Consider the following 21,887-nt stretch of genomic DNA (forward strand, 5'->3'; position numbering starts at 1 on the left):
AAATCCTTGGGTAACAGAAGAAATATTGAATTTAACTGATGAAAGGAGAAAATATAAAAATGCAGTAAATGAAGCAGGCAAAAAGGAGTACAAACGTCTCAAAAATGAGATCGACAGGAAGTGCAAAATGGCTAAGCAGCGATGGCTAGAGGACAAATGTAAGGATGTAGAGGCTTAACTCACTAGGGGTAAGATAGATACTGCCTACAGGAAAATTAAAGAGACCTTTGGAGATAAGAGAACCACTTGTATGAACATCAAGAGCTCAGATGGAAACCCAGTTCTAAGCAAAGAAGGGAAAGCAGAAAGGTGGAAGGAGTATATAGATGGTCTATACAAGGGCGATGCACTTGAGGACAATATTATGGAAATGGAAGAGGATGTAGATGAAGATGAAATGGGAGATACGATACTGCGTGAAGAGTTTGACAGAGCACTGAAAGACCTGAGTCGAAACAAGGCCCCCGGAGTAGACAACATTCCATTGGAACTACTGACGGCCTTGGGAGAGCCAGTCCTGACAAAACTCTACCATCTGGTGAGCAAGATGTATGAAACAGGCGAAATACCCTCAGACTTCAAGAAGAATATAATAATTCCAATCCCAAAGAAGGCAGGTGTTGACAGATGTGAAAATTACCGAACAATCAGTTTAATAAGTCACAGCTACAAAATACTAACTCGAATTCTTAACAGACGAATGGAAAAACTAGTAGAAGCCGACCTTGGGGAAGATCAGTTTGGATTCCGTAGAAATACTGGAACACGTGAGGCAATACTGACCTTACGACTTACCTTAGAAGAAAGATTAAGGAAAGGCAAACCCACGTTTCTAGCATTTGTAGACTTAGAGAAAGCTTTTGACAATGTTGACTGGAATACTCTCTTTCAAATTCTAAAGGTGGCAGGGGTAAAATACAGGGTGCGAAAGGCTATTTACAATTTGTACAGAAACCAGATGGCAGTTATAAGAGTCGAGGGACATGAAAGGGAAGCAGTGGTTGGGAAGGGAGTAAGACAGGGTTGTAGCCTCTCCCCGATGTTGTTCAATCTGTATATTGAGCAAGCAGTAAAGTAAACAAAAGAAAAATTCGGAGTAGGTATTAAAATTCATGGAGAAGAAATAAAAACTTTGAGGTTCGCCGATGACATTGTAATTCTGTCAGAGACAGCAAAGGACTTGGAAGACCAGTTGAACGGAATGGATGGTGTCTTGAAGGGAGGATATAAGATGAACATCAACAAAAGCAAAACGAGGATAATGGAATGTAGTCGAATTAAGTCGGGTGATGTTGAGGGTATTAGATTAGGAAATGAGACACTTAAAGTAGTAAAGGAGTTTTGCTATTTGGGGAGCAAAATAACTGATGATGGTCGAAGTAGAGAGTATATAAAATGTAGACTGGCAATGGCAAGGAAAGCGTTTCTGAAGAAGAGAAATTTGTTAACATCGAGTATAGATTTAAGTGTCAGGAAGTCATTTCTGAAAGTATTTGTATGGAGTGTAGCCATGTATGGAAGTGAAACATGGACGGTAAATAGTCTGGACAAGAAGAGAATAGAAGCTTTCGAAATGTGGTGCTACAGAAGAATGCTGAAGATTAGATGGGTAGATCACATAACTAATGAGGAAGTATTGAATAGGATTGGGGAGAAGAGAAGTGTGTGGCACAACTTGACCAGAAGAAGGGATCGGTTGTTAGGACATGTTCTGAGACATCAAGGGATCACCAATTTAGTATTGGAGGGCAGCGTGGAGGGTAAAACTCGTAGGGGGAGACCAAGAGATGTATAGACTAAGCAGATTCAGAAGGATGTAGGTTGCAGTAGGTACTGGGAGATGAAGAAGTTTGCACAGGATAGAGTAGCATGGAGAGCTGCAACAAACCAGTCTCAGGACTGAAGACCACAACAACAAACAACATCGTGATGATCATTTCTCCCTATGTAGGTGGGTGCCAACAAAATGGTTTCGCAATCGGAGGAGAAAACTGGTGATTGAAGTTTCATGAGATGATCCCGTCGCAACGAAAAACGCCTTTATTTTATTGATTGCCGCTCCAATTCACGTATCATGTTTGTGGGACTACCTCCCCCATTTCGCGATAATAGAAACCGAGCTGCCCTTCTTTGTACTTTTTCGGTGTCATTCGTCAGTCCCACCTGATTCGGATTCCACACATGACAGCAATACACCAGAATAGGGCAGTCAAGTGTGCTGTAAGCAGCCTCTTTAGTAGACCTGTAGCACCTGCCACTGAATCGCAGTCTTTGGTTTGCTCTGCCCACAACATAACCTATGTGATCACTTCAATTTAGGTTATTTTTAATTGTAGTCCCTAAGTATTTAGTTGAATTTACAGCCTTCAGATTTGTGTGACTTACCGCGTAATCGAAATTTAGCGGATTTCTTTTAGTACTCACTCTTTCCTTTATTCAGGGTCAATTGCCACTTTTCGCAGCATACAGATATCTTATCTAAATCATTTTGCAAATAGTTTTAGTCATCTGATGACTTTACAAGACAGTAAACTTCGTCATCATCTGCAAACAGTCTAAGACGGCTACTCAGATTGTCTCCTATTTCGTTAATATAGATCAGGAACAATAGAGGACCTATACCACTTCATTGGATAACGCCGGATATTACTTCTGTTTTACTCGATGACTTTCCATCTATTACTACAACTGTGACCCTTCTGACAGGAAACACGAATCCAGTCGCACGACTGAGGCGATATTCCATAGGCACGCAGTTTGGTTAGAAGACGCTTGTGAGAAACGGTGTAGGAAGCCCCCTGGAAATCTAAAAATATAGAATTAATTTGACATCCTCTGTCGAAGCACTCATTACTTCATGAGTATAAAGAGCTAGTCGTGTTTCAGAAGAACGATATTTTCTGAATCCGTGCTGACTATGTGTCAATAAATCGTTTTCTTCGAGGTACTTCATAATGTTTGAATTCAGTATATGTTCCAAAACCCTACTACAAATCGACATTAGTGATATGGACCTGTAATTCAGCGGATTACTCCTACTTCCCGTTTTGGGCATTGGTGTGACTTGAGCAATTTTCCAGTCTTAAGGTACGGATCTTTCTCTGAGCGATCGGCTGTATATAATTGCTAAATATGGAGCTATTGTATCAGCATACTCTGAGGGGAAACTGATTGTTATACAATCTGGTCCGGAAGCCTTGGCTTCACTGAGTGACTTAAGCTGCTTTGTTACCCCGATGATACGTGCTTCTATGTTTCTCATCTTGGCAGTTCTTCTTGATTGGACTTCAGGAATATTTACTTCGTCTTCTTTGGTGAAGTAGTTTCGGAAAACCGTGTTTAATAACTCCGCTTTAGTGGCACTGCCATCACTAACTTCACCGTTGTTATCGCGCAGAGAAACCATTGATTGCGTCTTGCCGCTGGTGTGCTTTATGTATGACCAGAGTCTCTTTGGGTTTTCTGCGAGATTTCGAGAAGTAGTTTCGTTATGGAAATTATTAAAAGCATCTCGCGTTGAAGTACGCGCTAACTTCTGCAAAACTTTGCCAGTCTTGGGGATTTTATGTTCTTTTAAATTTGGCATGCTTTTTTCGCTGCTTCTGCAACAGCTATCTGATCCGTTATGTATACCATGGGGGATCAGTACCAACATTTATTAATTTATGTGGTATATGTCTCTCGATTGCCGTTGATCCTATTTCTTTGAAATCATGTCACATAGTTTCTACGTGATCAGATCGGAAGGAGTGGAGACTGTCTCTTAAAAAGACGTTTAGAGCATTTTTATCAGCTTTTTTTTAAAAAAAAAATAGGGTGCTTTGCGATTCTGTTTGATGGTTGTAGGTGTTACGTTATTCACCGTAGTCGCAACTGCCTTGTTGTCGCTAATCCCTGTATTCGTCACAACACTCACTATTTGTCCAGGTTTATTTGTTGCTAAAAGGTCAAGTATGCTTTCGCAAACATTTACTCTTCGAGTGGGTTCATGAACTAATTGTTCAAAATAATTTTCTGAGAAAGTATTCAATACAATTTCGAATGACATTTTACGCCTGCCGCCGACTTTAAACATAAAATTTTTCCAACATATCGAGGGTAGATTAAAGTCGCCACCGACTATAATTGTATGAGTAGGGTACCTGTTTGAAATGGGAATCAAGTTTTATTTGAACTGTTCAGCAACTATATCTTCTGAGTCTTGGGGTCGGTAAAACGACCCAATTAATAGTTTAGTCCGATTGTCAGGTATGACCTATACGCATACTGTTTCGCAGGAACTATCTACTTCAATTCCACTACAAGGCAAACTACTTCTGACAGCAATAAATACTCCACCACTAACTATATTTAATCTATCATTTCTGGACACTGTTAGATCGTTTGAAAAATTTCGGCTGAATTTATTTCCGGCTTTAGCCAGCTTCCTCTACCTATAGCCAACTTCCTCTACCTATAGCTATTTGAGCTCCAGTGCATTCTATTAGGACTAGGAGCTCTGCTTCCTTCCCAACACAGCTACGACAGTTTACAATACCAGTCGTTTCTACAACTACCTTATTATGTTTTACCTGGTCCCTTTTAGACAGACGCTCTTTTGTGTTTCCCTGAGGACCTTTAACCTAAAAAAACCGCCCAGTCCCCTCCACACAGCCCCCGCTATCCATGTAACCGCCTCCTGTGTATAGTGGACTCCTGACATATTAAGTGGATTCGGAAACCCACCACCCGATGGCGCAAGTCAAGGAATCTGCGGCCTACATGGTCACAGAACCGCCTGAGCCGCTGATTCAAACCCTCCACTCGGTTCTGGACCAAAGAACCACAGTCGGTTTTATCGACGATGCTGCAGACGGTGAGCTCCGCCTTGATCTCGGAAGCAAGCCTTGATCTGGCAGTCATTACCATTTCCGATAGCCACCCGAAACCAGAGAGAATCTCCTCCGATCCAAAGCGACACACGTCATTGATACCGACATGAATCATCACCTGCAGTTGGCTGCAGCCTGTACTCTTCATGGCATCCGGAAGCACCCTTTACGAATCCGGAATGACTCGCTCCAGTATGCAAGCGGATTGCACACTGGCTTCCTTCCCCTCCTTGGCATGTTGCTAAGTGACCCCATTACACAACAAACCCACCCTCTGTGAATCCCCATTCCTTGCAGGCGAAGAAGCTTCCTCTGGAACAGGGTGAACGACTCCATCCGGCTTTGAGACATCGTCAGCCACAGATAACGCCCGAAACCTGTTCACCAAACGAACCGGCGAGGCCCTACGATCTGACCCTCGGAAAGTTTTTCAATGCCTACCAGACTTTGGAATGATCTCCCACTCCACCATGGGTGAGGGTTCACCTCAGTGCCAGCAGTACCCGAGGCGGCCACAGCAGTGAACCGATTGGGGGCACATGGGACGTGTTCGACTTCCCTCACATCCTTGTGTCTAACCCCCACAGGGATGCCCCTTGGCAGCTGCCACCAACTGCGTGACGGAGGCCAATGCAGCCTGGAGCTGTGAGCGAAGGGTCGCCAACTCAGCTCACATTTGCACACTGCAGTTACAGTTCCTATCCATTACAGCAGTCGCTCCTGTTTGAAGCTTGTAAAAATATGTAACAAACGAACGTTGTACTCGGCTTAGTAGCGGCAGGAATTCGAAGTGCTCTCTCACTGACAGTCTAACCGACACTCAGCTACACTAATCAAAACAAACAAAAGCCAATATGATACGAGGGTCGATAACAACGGCGGTACAGTAAGCTACACTGTTATTATAATTAAAGTTTGTGTCTAGTAAGCACTCAAACAACCAAGAAATTACAAAACTGATCTAGTAACGTCACAGGTATCTGTAGATAAGTCGCTCCTATTGGAAGCTCGTAAAAATATATAACAAAGTTATGGTGTACTAATCTTATTAGCTGTAACGAAGTATGATTGAATAAATGGTCTCTAGAAAGGAAACCATGCATTCCCCGACGTAAGTTCATTAGACCTCTTGTTTTCCTCAGCCTCCCATCGATCGACCCCTAGAGTTTGTACATGGTAGAAAAAAAAAACCCTTTCGCGTTATGCCAATGTCTCTGACATTTATCTAAAGGTATTATTCCGGTAACATTTCACAGCTGTCCTGCTGGATAACTTCACCCATCTCCTTTTTGGAGTTCTTTCTATGCTGAACGCAGAGTCTGGTTACAAGACCCAGTTTCCCACAATAGTAACCTTTTGTGCCCATTATTTGTTTATTATCACGCTGCCAGCGTGTTCCTGTAGGAACTTGATTTTTCTCTGTGATAGATATTATCACACTTTTTTTCCTGCAACACTATCTGAACTGCATCACTTCTGCTATGCACAATCAAAAGTGATGAAAGTGAAGAAAGTGTTGTACTGTCGAGTTCTGTTCTCAGAAGAAGTAGCTCGTGCAAGAGGCAGCACAATACAAAAGGAAGATTGAGTTATCCTATCAGGTAGAGGCTCGTACAAGTAGCAGCGTCCAAGAAACTTGTAACTTTAATATCTTAGCAGACTGAAAGAGCTGCACCACATTAAGATATCAGAACAGGCAAGGCAGCTTTTCAAATTAAGTATGAAGTCCCTTGCAGCTGTGTAATATAACGTCCTCCAATAGTGACAAGGGTTAAGTAAGGGCTAAGGTTCCATTAATATTAGTTTCGAAAACATATGACATTAGCAAAAGTGAGATAGGGGATTTATTTCAATATGTAAAATCAAAAATTACTAGAGATGCAAGTGCTGAGTTCATAGTCAATTCTATCATTCGCCCATTCGCGGACGAAACATGTACGTTCTGATGAGTAACGCAGTTATATTATGCCTTTTAACTCTGCATTTTGTGTCGCTCGTTACAGCAAGCCTGAACGTTTTAAACAGCCAAGCTATCATATTTCTTCATGATGGTATTTACTCTCCTGAATAACGTCTGGCTTTTATACGTTCTTCTTGTTCAAAGTCAACTGCACATTTGGGAGAAAAATTTTCTTCTAAAAGATTTTGTGTACTCGACCAGCTACTCTTATTATCATTGACTATGAACCCAGCACTTGCATCTCTAGTTATTTGTGATTTTACATATTGAAATAATTCCTCTACCTCACTTTTGCTGCCGTCCTTGGTGGCCGAGCGGTTCTAGGCGCTACAGGCTGGAACCGCGCGACCGCTACGGTCGCAGGTTCGAATCCTGCCTTGGGCATGGATGTTTGTGATGTCCTTAGGTTAGTTAGGTTTAAGTAGTTCAAAGTTCTATGGGACTGATGACCTTAGAAGTTAAGTCCCACAGTGTCCAGAGCCATTTGAACATTTCAACTCACTTTTGCTACAGTCAAATGTTTTCGAAACTAATATTAATGAATCCTTAGCACTTACTTCAACCTTGTCACTATTGTACGACGTTATATTACACAGCTACAAGGGATTTTATGCTTAATTTGACAAGCTGTCTTGCCTGTTCTGATATCTTAATGTGGTGCAACTCTTTAAGTCTGCTGAGACAGTCCAGTTAGAAGTTTCTCGGATGCCGTTACTTGTACGAGCCTCTAACTGCTTGGCTAGTTCGATCTTCGTTTTATTTTGTGCTGACTCTTGCACGAGCTACTTCTTCTGAGAACAGAACTCGACAGCACAACACTTTTGTTCATTGTACCGCGAACTCCTGCGATGCTCTTGCTTTCGCGGAGTTTTCTCTGTCCAAGCTACATGCTTTGTGGCGCTCTGGCTAGCGAGCTCCCCCGTGATGTGCAGTGTCCAGCGCCGAGCAAGGAAAGAAGGGGTACGTAGCAAGTCTGCACGGAGCATCGCAGGGGATCAGTGTGCTGCTGTGCCCTTCTGGTGTTGTCACTGCGGGCCGCGTGGCTGTTGGCGAGCGGAACCGGGGAGTAGCTGCGGTGACCAGTAAACATAGGCTCTCTTCAACAGTCGTTCCGCCATTGCGCTGTTTAACCTGGGTTATACATGTACAGCAGCTCTCTGGATTAATATTCGAGTGGTGTGCTATTTGTCTGGTGTATGGTTTTCAGACTGTGGTCACTCTGTGTAGCCACTTTGTTTGTTCGAGGGGTATTTTTCTAACTCTCTTGAGTGTTGAGGCTGCATCACTGTTAATAGCAAGTAGAATTAATTGACTTGTGCTCTAGTTTATTTTGCTATCAGTTCTTGATTGCTGTTAGTTGCGGCCGATTTTCGGCGAATTTTCATTTCACCTGAGTGAAACGATTTGTCGCTGAATTTCCCGCCAGCCTTCTAAAAGTTAACTTTTGCTGTGCTACTTCCTGTCTGTGGCTGGTTGTAGCTCGTCCCGTTAAAAGGCGGAATTCTTAGCAGTAAAGACTGTGTGCAAGTTTCCGACCCTTTCAAGGTAAAAGTGCAGAGTGACTTTGCATATTACCTTTTATGAATCTTAATCTTATTCAAGCTGTCTTAAAGGCAGAATTAATATCAACTGTGGAGAAACTTTGAGCCGAATCTTATCTGCATTTATTTTGTGTCTTGACGATTCTGTATTTTCCCAATGTGGTAATTTGTTTAAGTGGAATTTATATTAATGTTGGTTTTGTGTGTCATGTAAAAGCTGTTGTTGTTTCCGGTCGGGTCTCTCGCACAAATTTCAGACGAGCAGCCGATAATGTACTCCAACCGTCAATAGTATGCTAATTTGTGTTTTCGCTTTTCAGGCTACTGCATTATGTAATGTTGTCATTGTTTTCTCTGAAAGCTGCAGATTCTTTGGTTATTAATCAGTTTGCTCAATTGCGATAGAAGCTTTTGCTGCTAAGATAATTTACATCTGAATAGATTGATACCTTCTAGCATGCTGTAAACTATGTTACCTTATTGTCATTCGTAAGAAACTAACGAGTTGTCTGGGTCAGAATTCGTTCATTAAACTTACATCAGTAGTTACGTTTTTTAAATTTTAATGTGAAGTTAATTCTGTGTAGCAGTAATACTGCTTTTATTGAAGTTTTGGGCCGTTGCTGTTTATCTTGTACACCTTCAAAAATTGTTTGTTTAGATGGGTGGTAACTTTTTAATTAATTCTGTAACAATGGGAAACCACTGGTTGCTTATGATAGTATCATTCTGTAACTGTGTTGTAACCGGTGTTTGCATCTTAGTTTTGTCAAAGACATCTTTTTTTACTGTATCCTCAAACTGTGGGTGAGTGTTCTACTCCAGCAGCCTTGTGCCTTCCTCCATAACGTATCATTCCCCAAACCGTTTAACACACACACCACACACACACACACACACACACACACACACACACACACACACACACACACACACAGCTGATACACATGGGACTAAGATTTTATGAGGTGTCCTGGCGCCTGTCCAAGATACTGATGTAGAGATGGTGCAGCCCCCGTGACTAAATCAGGGCGTTAACGACAATATTGCTTGGTTGTCTTTCCCCTAACTATCCTTTATAATAGACTCGAGGGAGGTAGAACCTCGCCGGCCGCGGTGGTCTAGCGGTTCTAGGTGCTCAGTCCGGAACCACGCGACTGCTACGGTCGCAGGTTCGAATCATGCCTCGGGCATGGATGTGTGTGATGTCCTTAGGTTAGTTAGGTTTAAGTAGTTCTAAGTTCTAGGGGACTGATGACCACAGATGTTAAGTCCCATAGTGCTCAGAGCCATTTTTGAGGTAGAACCTCCTCAGCTGTTCATGGTTGGTGTTGAGATCAGGAACGGATCTTTGACAGGGATGGTGTGATGCCAAAGTATCAAAATTATATACACTATTGAAACAGGTTATTTACGATCACACATATTTATAAGCCATGGTAGTAACCAACAAATCCCATAATACGTGTGGATAAGGTACACAGGTACCAGTTTTTTGCTAATGGTACCCCCTTTCCCTTATCACACATGGGCTCTCCACTGTCAAGAGACAAGGAGCAACTGGCTTCTTGTTCTCGTCACTATCAAACGAACTACCTGAGATGTCTAGCTGAGAGACAAGGGCAGAAGCTGCCCCTGGTTCTTCCGTCTAATGATCAGTAGCCATTTGACCTCACTACTAAATCAATGATCCCTTGTCCTAATTCACACAAGTACTCTGCAGCTACTTGTTCCTATTAGCAAATGGAATACGCAACACTGCTATTTGGGACAAAGACAGGCTGTCTATGTTCAGCATCATTCAGTGAAACATGTATAACACACTTGTAAAGTTACTGCACGTCTGTCACTTGCAATTTTGTCAACAGACTAAAATGCTTCACGTCTGTCACTTGAAATTGTGTCAACTGACTAAAATGCTTCACGTCTGTCACTTGCAGTTGTGTCAACTGACTAATACAGTCTTCTCGTGCATAAAATCCTACTGCTCCATTAGTAGAGACTACTGTCCCTCAATGTTGCCGACTCCCCATGGATACGTCTTTGATGCTCCACAGCTATCCTCTGCTGCTCGATAATCTACTACCGACTGTTTACTGCCGATGACTGTACGTTCATACTCTTGTTTAGAGCCTTTTTCCATTCAGATCTGGTTGCACGTGATCTGCTTCATTATTTCTCTGAAACGTTCGGTTTACACATGATTGCTTTAATTTTTGTCTAATAGCTAACAATCGTAGTTGGATGCTTTCTATCAAGAGCATGGTCTCGACCGTCACCTTACTTGGCATTCGGAAAGTGACAGCCACATGCTGGCGCCTGGGCCCACCCTCAAGCGAGAGCTCATTTCAAGCTGTGTCCAGAGCGTCAGACACATCCGGACCCTCTGGGTGCTTCCTCTACTACACACATGCTTCTGCCCCCGCCCCCCAAGATATTTCTTAGGAAGCCGTTCCATTAATACTCTGACATCTCACTACATTATTCTCTGGTCGTGTCACATTTGTCTCTGTGTCTGTGCACTTGTGTGTGTGTGTGTGTGTGTGTGTGTGTGTGTGTGTGTGTGTGTGTGTGAAGTGATACATGACGTAGCTGAACAAAAACAAAACAAAAAAGTACTGCCTGGGTATAATTAAAATGCAGCTACTCACTGAATTCCAGTGTGGGCTTAAACTGATCAGTGAAACTTGGTAGATACTCTGATGCATTTACTTGGAACCGATTTACGCTGGAAAAATTAGTTCCCGATTTGGTCACCAGGTGTGAATCTTGCGCTGTGAATGCAAGGAAGAGCTATATAAATGTTACCATATGTAGCGGGTTAGGAAAGGGATGTGGGCAGTAAAGGTCAAACGAGTGAGAAAGGCGTAATGTTGATTATATTACTAATTGTCGCTAACACATTTCGGTTCAGCAAGAGCCACGGAGACGTCGACGAGATGCTGTACAGCGCCAGATTTCCAGTTCGTGGCAAAAATTAGAACTTTCTACCAGCACAAACTGATTCCACATTAACGCCATCAGCATATCTAAGAAGTTTCGCTTCCGTACAATAAATTACAGCCCACGCTGGACCTCCATGAGTAGCTTCACTTTAATTGTAATCACTCGATACTCTCAGTGGGAGACTTCATTCGCAAAACTTACAAACCTCACAGAGCGAAGCAGATAATCTATTCCAATGGAAGTTCCAAACACTTCATGCTCTCAGTACTATTAACACATGAATGCTTGTATGATACAAGGTCCTATGTCGACAAGGTACTGTCGACATCACAGCTCTCGGCACACGTTTTTTATCACACATGTTTCGTTCATAGTCAATAGCATAATAGATTACATGTTCACCTGACTAAACCGAACCACAACAACACATAGTCAAGTAATAGGATTACACAGCTGAATCTTATTTATACTGTTAATCGGTAGTTGCACCGTTTGATATAAAAAATATTTATTTTCGTTAGAAATATCCACATTCATTATTTTTCTAAAAGTTTGGGAGGTGGACTTGGACAATCATGACTCACTTAGCTGGCACAGGTATTATTCTGTCAGAGGTAAATTCTGCACAGAGTTCTTCTGGACATAAGAAAGACAGGTGATAATCATGTTTGATACAGAGAGAATTGTACCATTGTCAAATAGTAAATAACTGCAGTTGATCAGCATTGCACGCACGAAACAAATATAAAAGGTTATTATGGCTACTGAACCCCTGAAAGCTTTATGTTACAGAGAAGAATTCCCATGAATTGTCCTACTGAGCGATAGGTGTAGAATCATAACCAAAAGTCATTTTTATAGCAGCATGTGTAAAAATTTTTTATAGATAACACAAAACTGGAAATTAAAAAAGCGAAGGAAGAAGCCTAGGAGGCACGATCTAGGATTTTGCATTCGTACAGTCTTGAAGGGACTACCAGTAACATCGCCCACTTATTTTATTTTCCTTGAAATCAGAGAAGATTTTTCATGATTGTGTATTACACTCAAGCCTCTCACTTCACAATAACGCACCAACGTAATTATTTTTATTGAAGTGCATTTTTCGTTAGCTTGCTTTCGCGGATAATTTAACAGTTGCCTGTATAACATAATGGGCAAATAGTTGTCTATTTCGTCGATTTTCAGGATTGGTTCCACTTTTCATTATCTTCCAAGTTGTCACTAAACTGTCGTGAAGAGACTAGTTGGGACTACGTGAATATATAAGTGTTTTTAGTGTTGCAACTTACTTTTACTACACTGAATATGGCCACACAGTGACCAAAATCTGGATATGAAAGATAGATTGTTTGCGACTGATTACTGTACTCTTTATTACTTATGATAAATACAGTCGCCGGGTATAGCTGTATATGCGTGGAATCAAATCTGATTAAGTTAAGGGCTGCTTGGAACTCACTACGGTACATGCTTCCTTACTTGGATTGTGGTTTAATTATTTTCAGGCAATTCGCCCTGATGGTTTCCTAAATCCCAAGATTTTTCTTATTTGATAGGGATTTTGATTTCTGCAGATCTGTAGTAACACCTGCGTCCCTGAACGATAGTAATACCTTTCGATTTAGGGTAATATGCTCAGTCGATGTGGCATAGCATTCAATCAATCACCTACATACAGAGTAACTTGTTCCAATAATGCAGGACCAAGGACTTTGTCAAGGGTTGCTGTGAATGTTCATGAGCTGACTGACTATCCAAAAGGCAGAACTTTGAACTAAGAACTCTTGCATCCTTTTCTAAAGGAATTTGTGAGACGACGTTAAATCAATACTGTCAAGGAAAATCCTTCCTGGTAATCTTTTAGCTACTCCTCTAGGTTCTCAGGCTTGGTTCTGACAGGAACCGGTATCTTTTCTTCCTGGTACCTTAGGCACCAGCTGTATTTTACTATCAGCCTTGGTCACCTCTAAGAGTAGGCTCGTGAAAGGATTGCTAGATCATCCAGACACGCCCCAACGTAGCATTTGGTCTATTTATTTGGTTACTGGAGGTCTTTTTGCTCAAGAGATCCAGTATGATGGCAAATTAAACAGTTTGCTCTCATAACAGATGACGATTCCAGGCGTCTCTTCGAGAATGTCACTGTAGCTAGTAAGAACTCCGTGCAGATTGGCGCTTTGTAATCAGACTGTAACCACTACCTTTGTCTTCCATGGCTGATGCTAAATCATTGCCTTTGCTAGTATCTGAGTTGCAAAGGCGTGTGGGTCTGGATTTGGTACCTTATATCTGTAATTTTACCTGGAGACAGAATTAGTCATAGCTGTCAGCTGAAGTTAACAATGGCACCTCCATTGTACGCCTCCATGAGATAAAGCCAATATTCCAGCAGAAAAGTATTTTATAACGATATTGTCTGCAAATTGTGTCGAATCCCTCAATTTGAACATCTTCTGCCGATCACTTACAGTTTTGTTGTAACTGTAAACAAATTTCAGGAATGGCATGTAAATACTCGTGTATGTCCACAACGTCAATTGGACTACAGTATCTGCACACCTCACATCCCGTTCGACCATTACATAGGAGCTGCTGTAAATTATACGTGTACGATCTGTGGTTTCAATCCACCCACAATCCCGATTGCAGTTTCTGTTGTTCCAGTTGGGGCGGGACCAACAACTGTGCATATTTTTTCACTGTCAGTTGTTTTGTTTCCTTGAGCTCTGTTCGTTTTCATTATCATTATTCTGTCACTCACCATGCGTATTTTGCTGTATAAGTAATGCCTGCCATTCATGTGAACTATTGTGTCAGTGCTGACCAATTTGTTTATGTTTGTACCCTCGATGCGATGTGAAGCTTGATAGTTACCTGCAGCACTTGTCTGTCTTCTTCAAGGAGGCTGGTCATGCCTACTGCAGACGAAATTTCATCTACATCATTGTCAGAAACTGTAATTAGCTTTTCTCCGATTGCGATGGAAGCTCTGACTATTACATTTCTAGCACATCAGTAGATACCATTTCTTGGTTCCAGTGTTTGATATTATGCAAATATTTTTTGAAGTAGTTACAGAAAGTGCCCTGTTTCTCACTTTATGCAGCAGCGTATATCACTTCTTCCCTTAACCTTTCCTGCTGACCATTCGACCAATACTTCACTAGGAATGACATTTCAAAGTCAACGTGTGTTGAACATTTTTTGGTGCTTCCGTGGCCCGCAGAACTAATATGATTTGTATAAATCCCATCACAAATTTTTCATTTCAGCCATTCAGAATTGTTGTTGTTGTTGTTGTGGTCTTCAGTCCTGAGACTGGTTTGATGCAGCTCTCCATGCTACTCTATCCTGTGCAAGCTTTATCTCCCAGTACCTACTGCAACCTACATCCTTCTGAATCTGCTTAGTGTATTCATCTCTTGGTCTCCCTCTACGATTTTTACCCTCCACGCTGCCCTCCAATACTAAATTGGTGATCCATTGATGCCTCAAAACATGTCCCACCAACCGATCCCTTCTTCTAGTCAAGTTGTGCCACGAACTTCTCTTCTCCCCAATCCTATTCAATACCTCCTCATTAGTTACGTGATCTACCCACCTTATCTTCAGCATTCTTCTGTAGCACCACATTTCGAAAGCTTCTATTCTCTTCTTGTCCAAACTAGTTATCGTCCATGTTTCACTTCCATACATGGCTACACTCCATACAAGTACTTTCAGAAACGACTTCCTGATATTTAAATCTATACTCGATGTTAACAAATTTCTCTTCTTCAGAAACGATTTCCTTGCCATTGCCAGTCTACATTTCATATCCTCTCTACTTCGACCATCATCAGTTATTTTACTCCCTAAATAGCAAAACTCCTTTACTACTTTAAGTGTCTCATTTCCTAATCTAATTCCCTCAGCATCACCCGATTTAATTTGACTACATTCCATAATCCTCGTTTTGCTTTTGTTGATGTTCATCTTATATCCTCCTTTCAAGACACTGTCCATTCCGTTCAACTGTTCTTCCAAGTCCCTTGCTGTCTCTGACAGAATTACTATGTCATCGGCGAACGTCAAAGTTTTTATTTCTTCTCCATGAATTTTAATACCTACTCCGAATTTTTCTTTTGTTTCCTTTACTGCTTGCTCACCATACAGATTGAATAAGATCGGGGAGAGGCTACAACCCTGTCCCACTCCTTTCCCAACCACTGCTTCCCTTTCATGCCCCTCGACTCTTATAACTGCCATCGGGTTTCTGTACAAATTGTAAATTTTCCTGAAGAATAAACATAAGAATATAACGTAAGACTTAAGAACTGACAAAAGAATGAAATAGAAGACATGAGAATTTAAAAAGATTGTATCGCCTGAAAATACATTATACATATGTATAGCAAATGTATGGCACTTACTATCAAACTCACTTGTAATTTTACAATAAATATAACATCCTGTTAACCGCCAACTTGATACGAAAATGTGGCGACCATTCAGAATACCACATCCAAAACATGTAATATAAGTAAATACTGCAGGACGAACGTATCATCAAAGTGAAAGCTAGGGAACGGTCAATCATAAAGGATGTTTCCTTCCACAACATCGGTAGGATATCACAGATTCACCTAAACAGTAGGAACAAAGACGAATTTAATGAGACGTAAGAGAAATGAGAGCAGTGAGAAACTTAACATCACGATTCATGGTCACGAAATAGATGGAGTTAAGTAGTTTTACTACCTAGGCAGCAAAATAACCAGTGATAGACGGAGTAAGGAAGACATCAAAAGCGGACTAACAATGGAAAAAACGGCATTCCAAGCCAAGAGAAGCCTACTAGTATCAAACATAGGCCTTAATTCGAGGAAGACATTTCTGAGAAGGGACAGGATGACAGGACATCTGTTAAGCCATCAGGTAATGACTTCCGTGGTATGAGAGGGAACTGTAGATGGAATCAATTCATTATGACTGTCATTACGGTGCTATAGTTACCACCTATGCCTATGTGTTACTTCCAACAAAAAGAGACACAGCTGCTTCCACTTGTATTCAAATTTTCTAAATTCTTGGTCCATGTTCTCGATGCGGTTCTCGTGGCTAATATTTACTTTGTTCCGTCTTTTGTCTAGATTTTGGCAACACAACCTTCGATGTCACACGTATGACGTGTCGTTCTGTCTTTCGTATGAGTGTATCTTTTTTCACTGTGTCACCATTTTGAGATCTGCACATTTGCAATCGCTCAAAAATGGCTACATTTGTCATTGATCATTTCTACAGTTTCCAATTTGATTGGAGAAAGTTTTGTCTCAGTATCCACCTACATAAACTCTCCAGGTCATGACTTACAGCGTGTTTAAACTTTGCTCATAATTCCTCTACATTCATCTTACTGGAACTAAGTGACGCTAATTCACTGTCCACTTTCTTGACTGATTTAGTTTATTAACTTCTGTAGGCGTAGTTGCTATAATGACGTCATGATTGCTAATCTCCATTTCCATCTTAAGATCGTCTAAAAGGTCCGGCCTATTTCTGACTTCAAGTTCGACGATATTTCCATTGCTCGTGGGTTGCAGAGCTAGCTGCTTCCAACTACAATCTCTGTTTCGGTAAGATGTGCCTCCTCGACTTCCAGCTGAGATCTGGTTTTACTTCAGAAATCTGTCACTATTTATAAAAAATTCGCTTCTTTTAGAATAATTATCTTATTCTAGAAAAATGCAAGTGATAATTTTGTAGCTATGATATTTGCGTGTACCAATGGCTGATACATCTTTGAAAGAATCTCGTAGCATTGCACATGACACTAGATGGCTGACTCTTCATATCGTATGACTAATTACTAGTTAATTACTAGAAAATGGAATTTGCTGCTATGTACAGAATTAGTATAAGTACTAAAATTTTTACTGCTTTCAACTGAAAAGTGCTACTGTTACAGTTCAATGCAGAATCTGCTACTGAGAGATCGAAGATTAAAATAAACTTATTACATGTACTTTTGCCAATATGTTCTGTCTGTATTTGCTTTTCGTATACCTTTTCTGGATCCGTTGTGGTTCAAGCAACAAAATTTACATTAAAATATTAATTGCTCGATAAAAATTGTTATATCTAACTCCCAAATACATAAAACTACTAATTTCCTGTTTTTAAAATTAATTTATTCTGTAGTGAAACAAGCTGTTTCTAGGTGGTCGCCACATTTTCGTATCAAGTTGGCAGTTAACAGAACGTTATTTTAATTGTAAAATTACAAGTGAGTTTGACAGTAAGTGCCATACATTTCTTATACATGTTTATAATGTATTTTCAGGCGATACAATCTTTTTAAATTCTCATGTCTTGTATTTCATTCTTTTGTCAGTTCTTAATTCTTACGTTATATTCTTATGTTTATTCTTCAGGAAAATTTTGTGCATTCCATTGGATTATACCGATGGTAGAAAGATTCGAAACACGGAAATTACGAAAACCACGTTCATCGCACGAATACAGGTTTGCCCCAGCGACATTTTTTATATAAATCTCACTCAGGAAAGGAACTTCATTAAGGTTGTTGAAGATTTCATGCGTTGGCATTGCTTTCGCGGAAAACCACGCATAATGGATCACATTTCCGAGTACTGGCGCTTAAATCTGATAATGAATCAAGATTCACTACAGGAATTTCATCAAAAACGATTTTAAATAATTTTTTCGTTCATTTACCGCTTTTTTTCAAACACGTTAGCCAGGCATACTGTTAGTACACGGATAAGGACAACGTTATTTCAATAATATTAGAAAACACTCGTGTAATAGTCTTTTACGGACATGAATATATAAAAATAGAAGCAAAAGTAATAACTGGGCTTCGAAAACGGAGCGGAAAAGTTTGATGCAGCGACGTTAGCCACTGTGCTATCGAGTCGGTTGAAACATTTTGCTCACTAAAAAGAACATAAAATGCCTCTCAAACTTTGACCGTCGTTTCCTCAGAAATGGTCGTGTATATTCGGATAAGCCGAGACACGTCTTCGCTTATTTCGATCACTCTCCCAGTGAGCGAAGTTTTTGGGACGTCGGGTTACGGCACCTGTCGTGTCCTCCTCGTCAGTAGAAGGATAATGTTTCTGCTCCTATGTCTTTAGGTATGCATTTTAGAGCCCATGTTTACTAGGCCGTTTTTCATGTTTTGGTCCATGCTACCTCCTCCCAGAACATGTAAAGTAAAGAGCTTACAGTTGAAGAGGTCCCCTGTCAGAGGTGTCAGAACAATTTTCTCTTATTAATTTGGTCTCGGCTGTTTCTGGGTCAGTGAAACTTACCTTAAGTTGATATAGTGAGCCTTTTCCATCATCCCTAAGACTTTTTAAGATCATCAACACCTACTGTGGTCGCACTTTTTGGAGGTATCCATGCCTCATCAGCTGAACCACTTATTATAATATTCATTGTCGTAGTATCTACAAACTTGGAGTTCTTAAAATGCGTATCATTAGCACTCAGCACTCCACTTCATTCCTCATTAATCATCCTTTTTATTCTTTTAAACTTCAACTCGCTCTTCATAAATATTAAACTGTGATTTTAATCTACATCTGCAGGATACACCTCAAAAACCAATATCTGATTTGGGAATCTTTGTCTAGTCATGATGTAATCCAGTTGGAATTTTCCCGCCTCGAGGGATTCCACTTTTGTTTTTTGTGCAGTGTAATCACTATTACCAGACGGATTTTAATGCAGAACTTTATTTGGTTTAGCTGTCCGGATTGTACTAGTTCCCACGTCGCAATTTCGTCGCCAACAGTAGACTTAGACAGTGTCAGAAAAATTGAAATGTCCCTAAGCGGTTTGTTACTCAGCTATCAGTGGCTCCAGAAATTCCAAACGCATGATATGTATTACTTCCGTCTTAATTGTCCGCAAGTGTTCCAAAGATCTATGAAACTCTGACAGAAAGATTGGATCTCCTATGTCTCCCTAACCACTTCCATTTATTCTTCTCCTAGTCCTCATTAGAAGTGGCTCATCTCTCTTGAACGACTCATTCTGCTGTTACTGATTCACAGTTGACTATATTCCTCGCCCACTTTTATACTTGCGCGTTCGCCTCTCCTGGTTATTCCGCATTACAAAGCTGTGTACAGATCCTTCGGTCACTTAGTGTATGGATTCCAGCCTAGCTTATCAACACTATCACTCAAGCGGGTGTCGGCATATTTTCTGCACTACAATCGCTTTAAAGAGGACTCCTAAGTAGCTACAAGATCGCGTATGTGCTCCATTTCTCTGGCGAGAAGGGCTCATCTCTGGCTATACTCGATCTGACACTGCCTGAATTGTATCTGTGTAGCCCAGGGTTAGGTCTGGTCCCTTCAACCCCCACAAACGAACCAACCAACCCATCGCTAGTCGGCAGTACATAATACGGTGTGGCTGGATCACTCATTTCTTTGTTACTGAAGTGACCAGACAGCTATAGTTTACTGAGTTACTGTTTTAGTTCCTTCTGTATGTACATTCATACGTCAATAGCGCAAAAAGGACAGGCGACTCGTGGGGTATATGTTGAAAATGTCGAGCTTATTCAAGAACCTGATTATGGTAGTAAATTGGAATAACAGTGTGGAGGGACATTTTAGCAAGGATGAAACTTGTTTACATTACAGAAAATGCATAGTAAGACAGTACCTAGAAAATATGATTCAGGTTCATATTAAATCGACTGGAGAAAGACTAAGGAAATAGACGGTGATGACATTCATGGGGACAGTTATACAGGATGGGGCTAATAAAAGTGGCCCGGAAGACAGAGATCCAGGGTAAAAAAAGACACAGCAGAGGAAAAAAGATAGAGTACTAACCTGACAATAGCAGATGTTGAAACTGACCACCTTAGAACTTTGGGCCCTGGTCTGCAACTGGCTGAAGGCGGATCGAACCTGGACTGCTGGAATTGGTGCAGTCTCATCCGAAATGTTCTGCTGCAGTTCTTGAAGACTATGAGGATTTTTGCGATACACCTTAGACTTGAGGACTCACCACACAAAGCAATCACACAATGTCCAGGTGACCTGGATAGCTAGCTAGGGCCGCGACCAGATTGATCTTTGCTAACAACTCTGTCAGGTGCGAAGTCTGTAAATGTCTCCAAGGTATGGGCAGTTGCTCCATCGAGCTGGAAGTAACTATAAGTCTTTCCCTCCCCCGTTAATGCTGCCAAGAATGGTTTCAAAATGTCCGGATAGTTTTAATTGGTCCACCTTATGACTAATTGAAGAAAGTATATGGGTCAGAGAAATAAAGAATAAAGTGGAGAAGAGTTTTGGAATGAAGCAGTCCTAAGATAATGTGATAAAGTGGATGTAACAACTACTTAGACAAAAAAGCGTCAGTGAAATGTTTTGCAGGGGAATACTAGAGATAATAAGACGTCTAGATAGATCCTAACTGTGATGGAAAGATGAAGAAAGGAGAGACATATCTGAAAGGCACGGCGAAGAAATTGCATGAAAGGGGGGAAAAATTGGAGGGGCCTGGAGAGTGAGATTAAGAAATACAATCGCATCGAACGTTTGAGTAAGAAAATATATTAGCAGGTTTTGTTTTTGTGGACAATCGGTTCAGTGTGAGCGAGGAGTCGTCGTAAAACTTTATCATCATGAAAATAATTACGTGATTAATTTTTTGTTGTTGACAAGTTCATGACTACAGTTGCGCAACACACTAGTATCACCAGAGCACAGTACGAAAGTTCGGTGCTAGAGGATCGAATACAAAATGGCGCAGCGATAATTAGTTTTATGCATTTGAAGAATAACATTGCTCTATTGGTGAAATTATACAGCAACAGTGGATCGCCACGTGACTCACTCGTTTGTTGTCACGGATACATCCTTCGTGCACACACAGATCTGAATGCCAAGAAACGGAGTGGCAAACCGCCTCTATTTGAAGACGCAAGAATCGTAGGGAAAATGGAGACCTTTGTACTTGAAGACCGAAGTACAAAAAACGAGACGATTGTGGACAAAATGAGAATAAGACGTGGTTTCGATTTCAAAATCTTGTACGGCATATTGAACGTGATCTACTAGTTTCAGGCATTACTCACAGACCGCCTATACACCATGACTGAGTACTGAGTGTATAAATTTGACTTCGAGACAAAGGAGCAAAGCAAGGGGCTAGGATACGTGGATTCACCACGGCTAAAAATGGCCTACATATCTAACCACCACGGGGCAAGGTGATGCTTAGTGTTGTTTAGGTCTGACTTCTGCAGCTACATAAATAACCTGCAGTCCACCGTATGGTACGTGGCGGAGATTACCATTTGCTGCTTCCAGTGATTTCCTCTCCTGTTCCACTCGGAAACAGAACTACAGAAAAATTCATATATGTTTTCATGTGTGCGCTAATTTCTTTTGTCTTCTGTTCGCGACCCATGCGTAGAATCGTTCTGCAGTCATCTTCAAATACATATTTTCTGTATTTTCCCAGACGTATTCCTTGAAGGGAAGGTCCCTTTCGGTCCATGGATTCCCAATTGAGTTCCCTAAATATTTCCGT

This window comes from Schistocerca serialis, chromosome 7, assembly GCF_023864345.2.
Source record: "Schistocerca serialis cubense isolate TAMUIC-IGC-003099 chromosome 7, iqSchSeri2.2, whole genome shotgun sequence".
Classification (NCBI taxonomy): Eukaryota; Metazoa; Arthropoda; class Insecta; order Orthoptera; family Acrididae; genus Schistocerca; species Schistocerca serialis.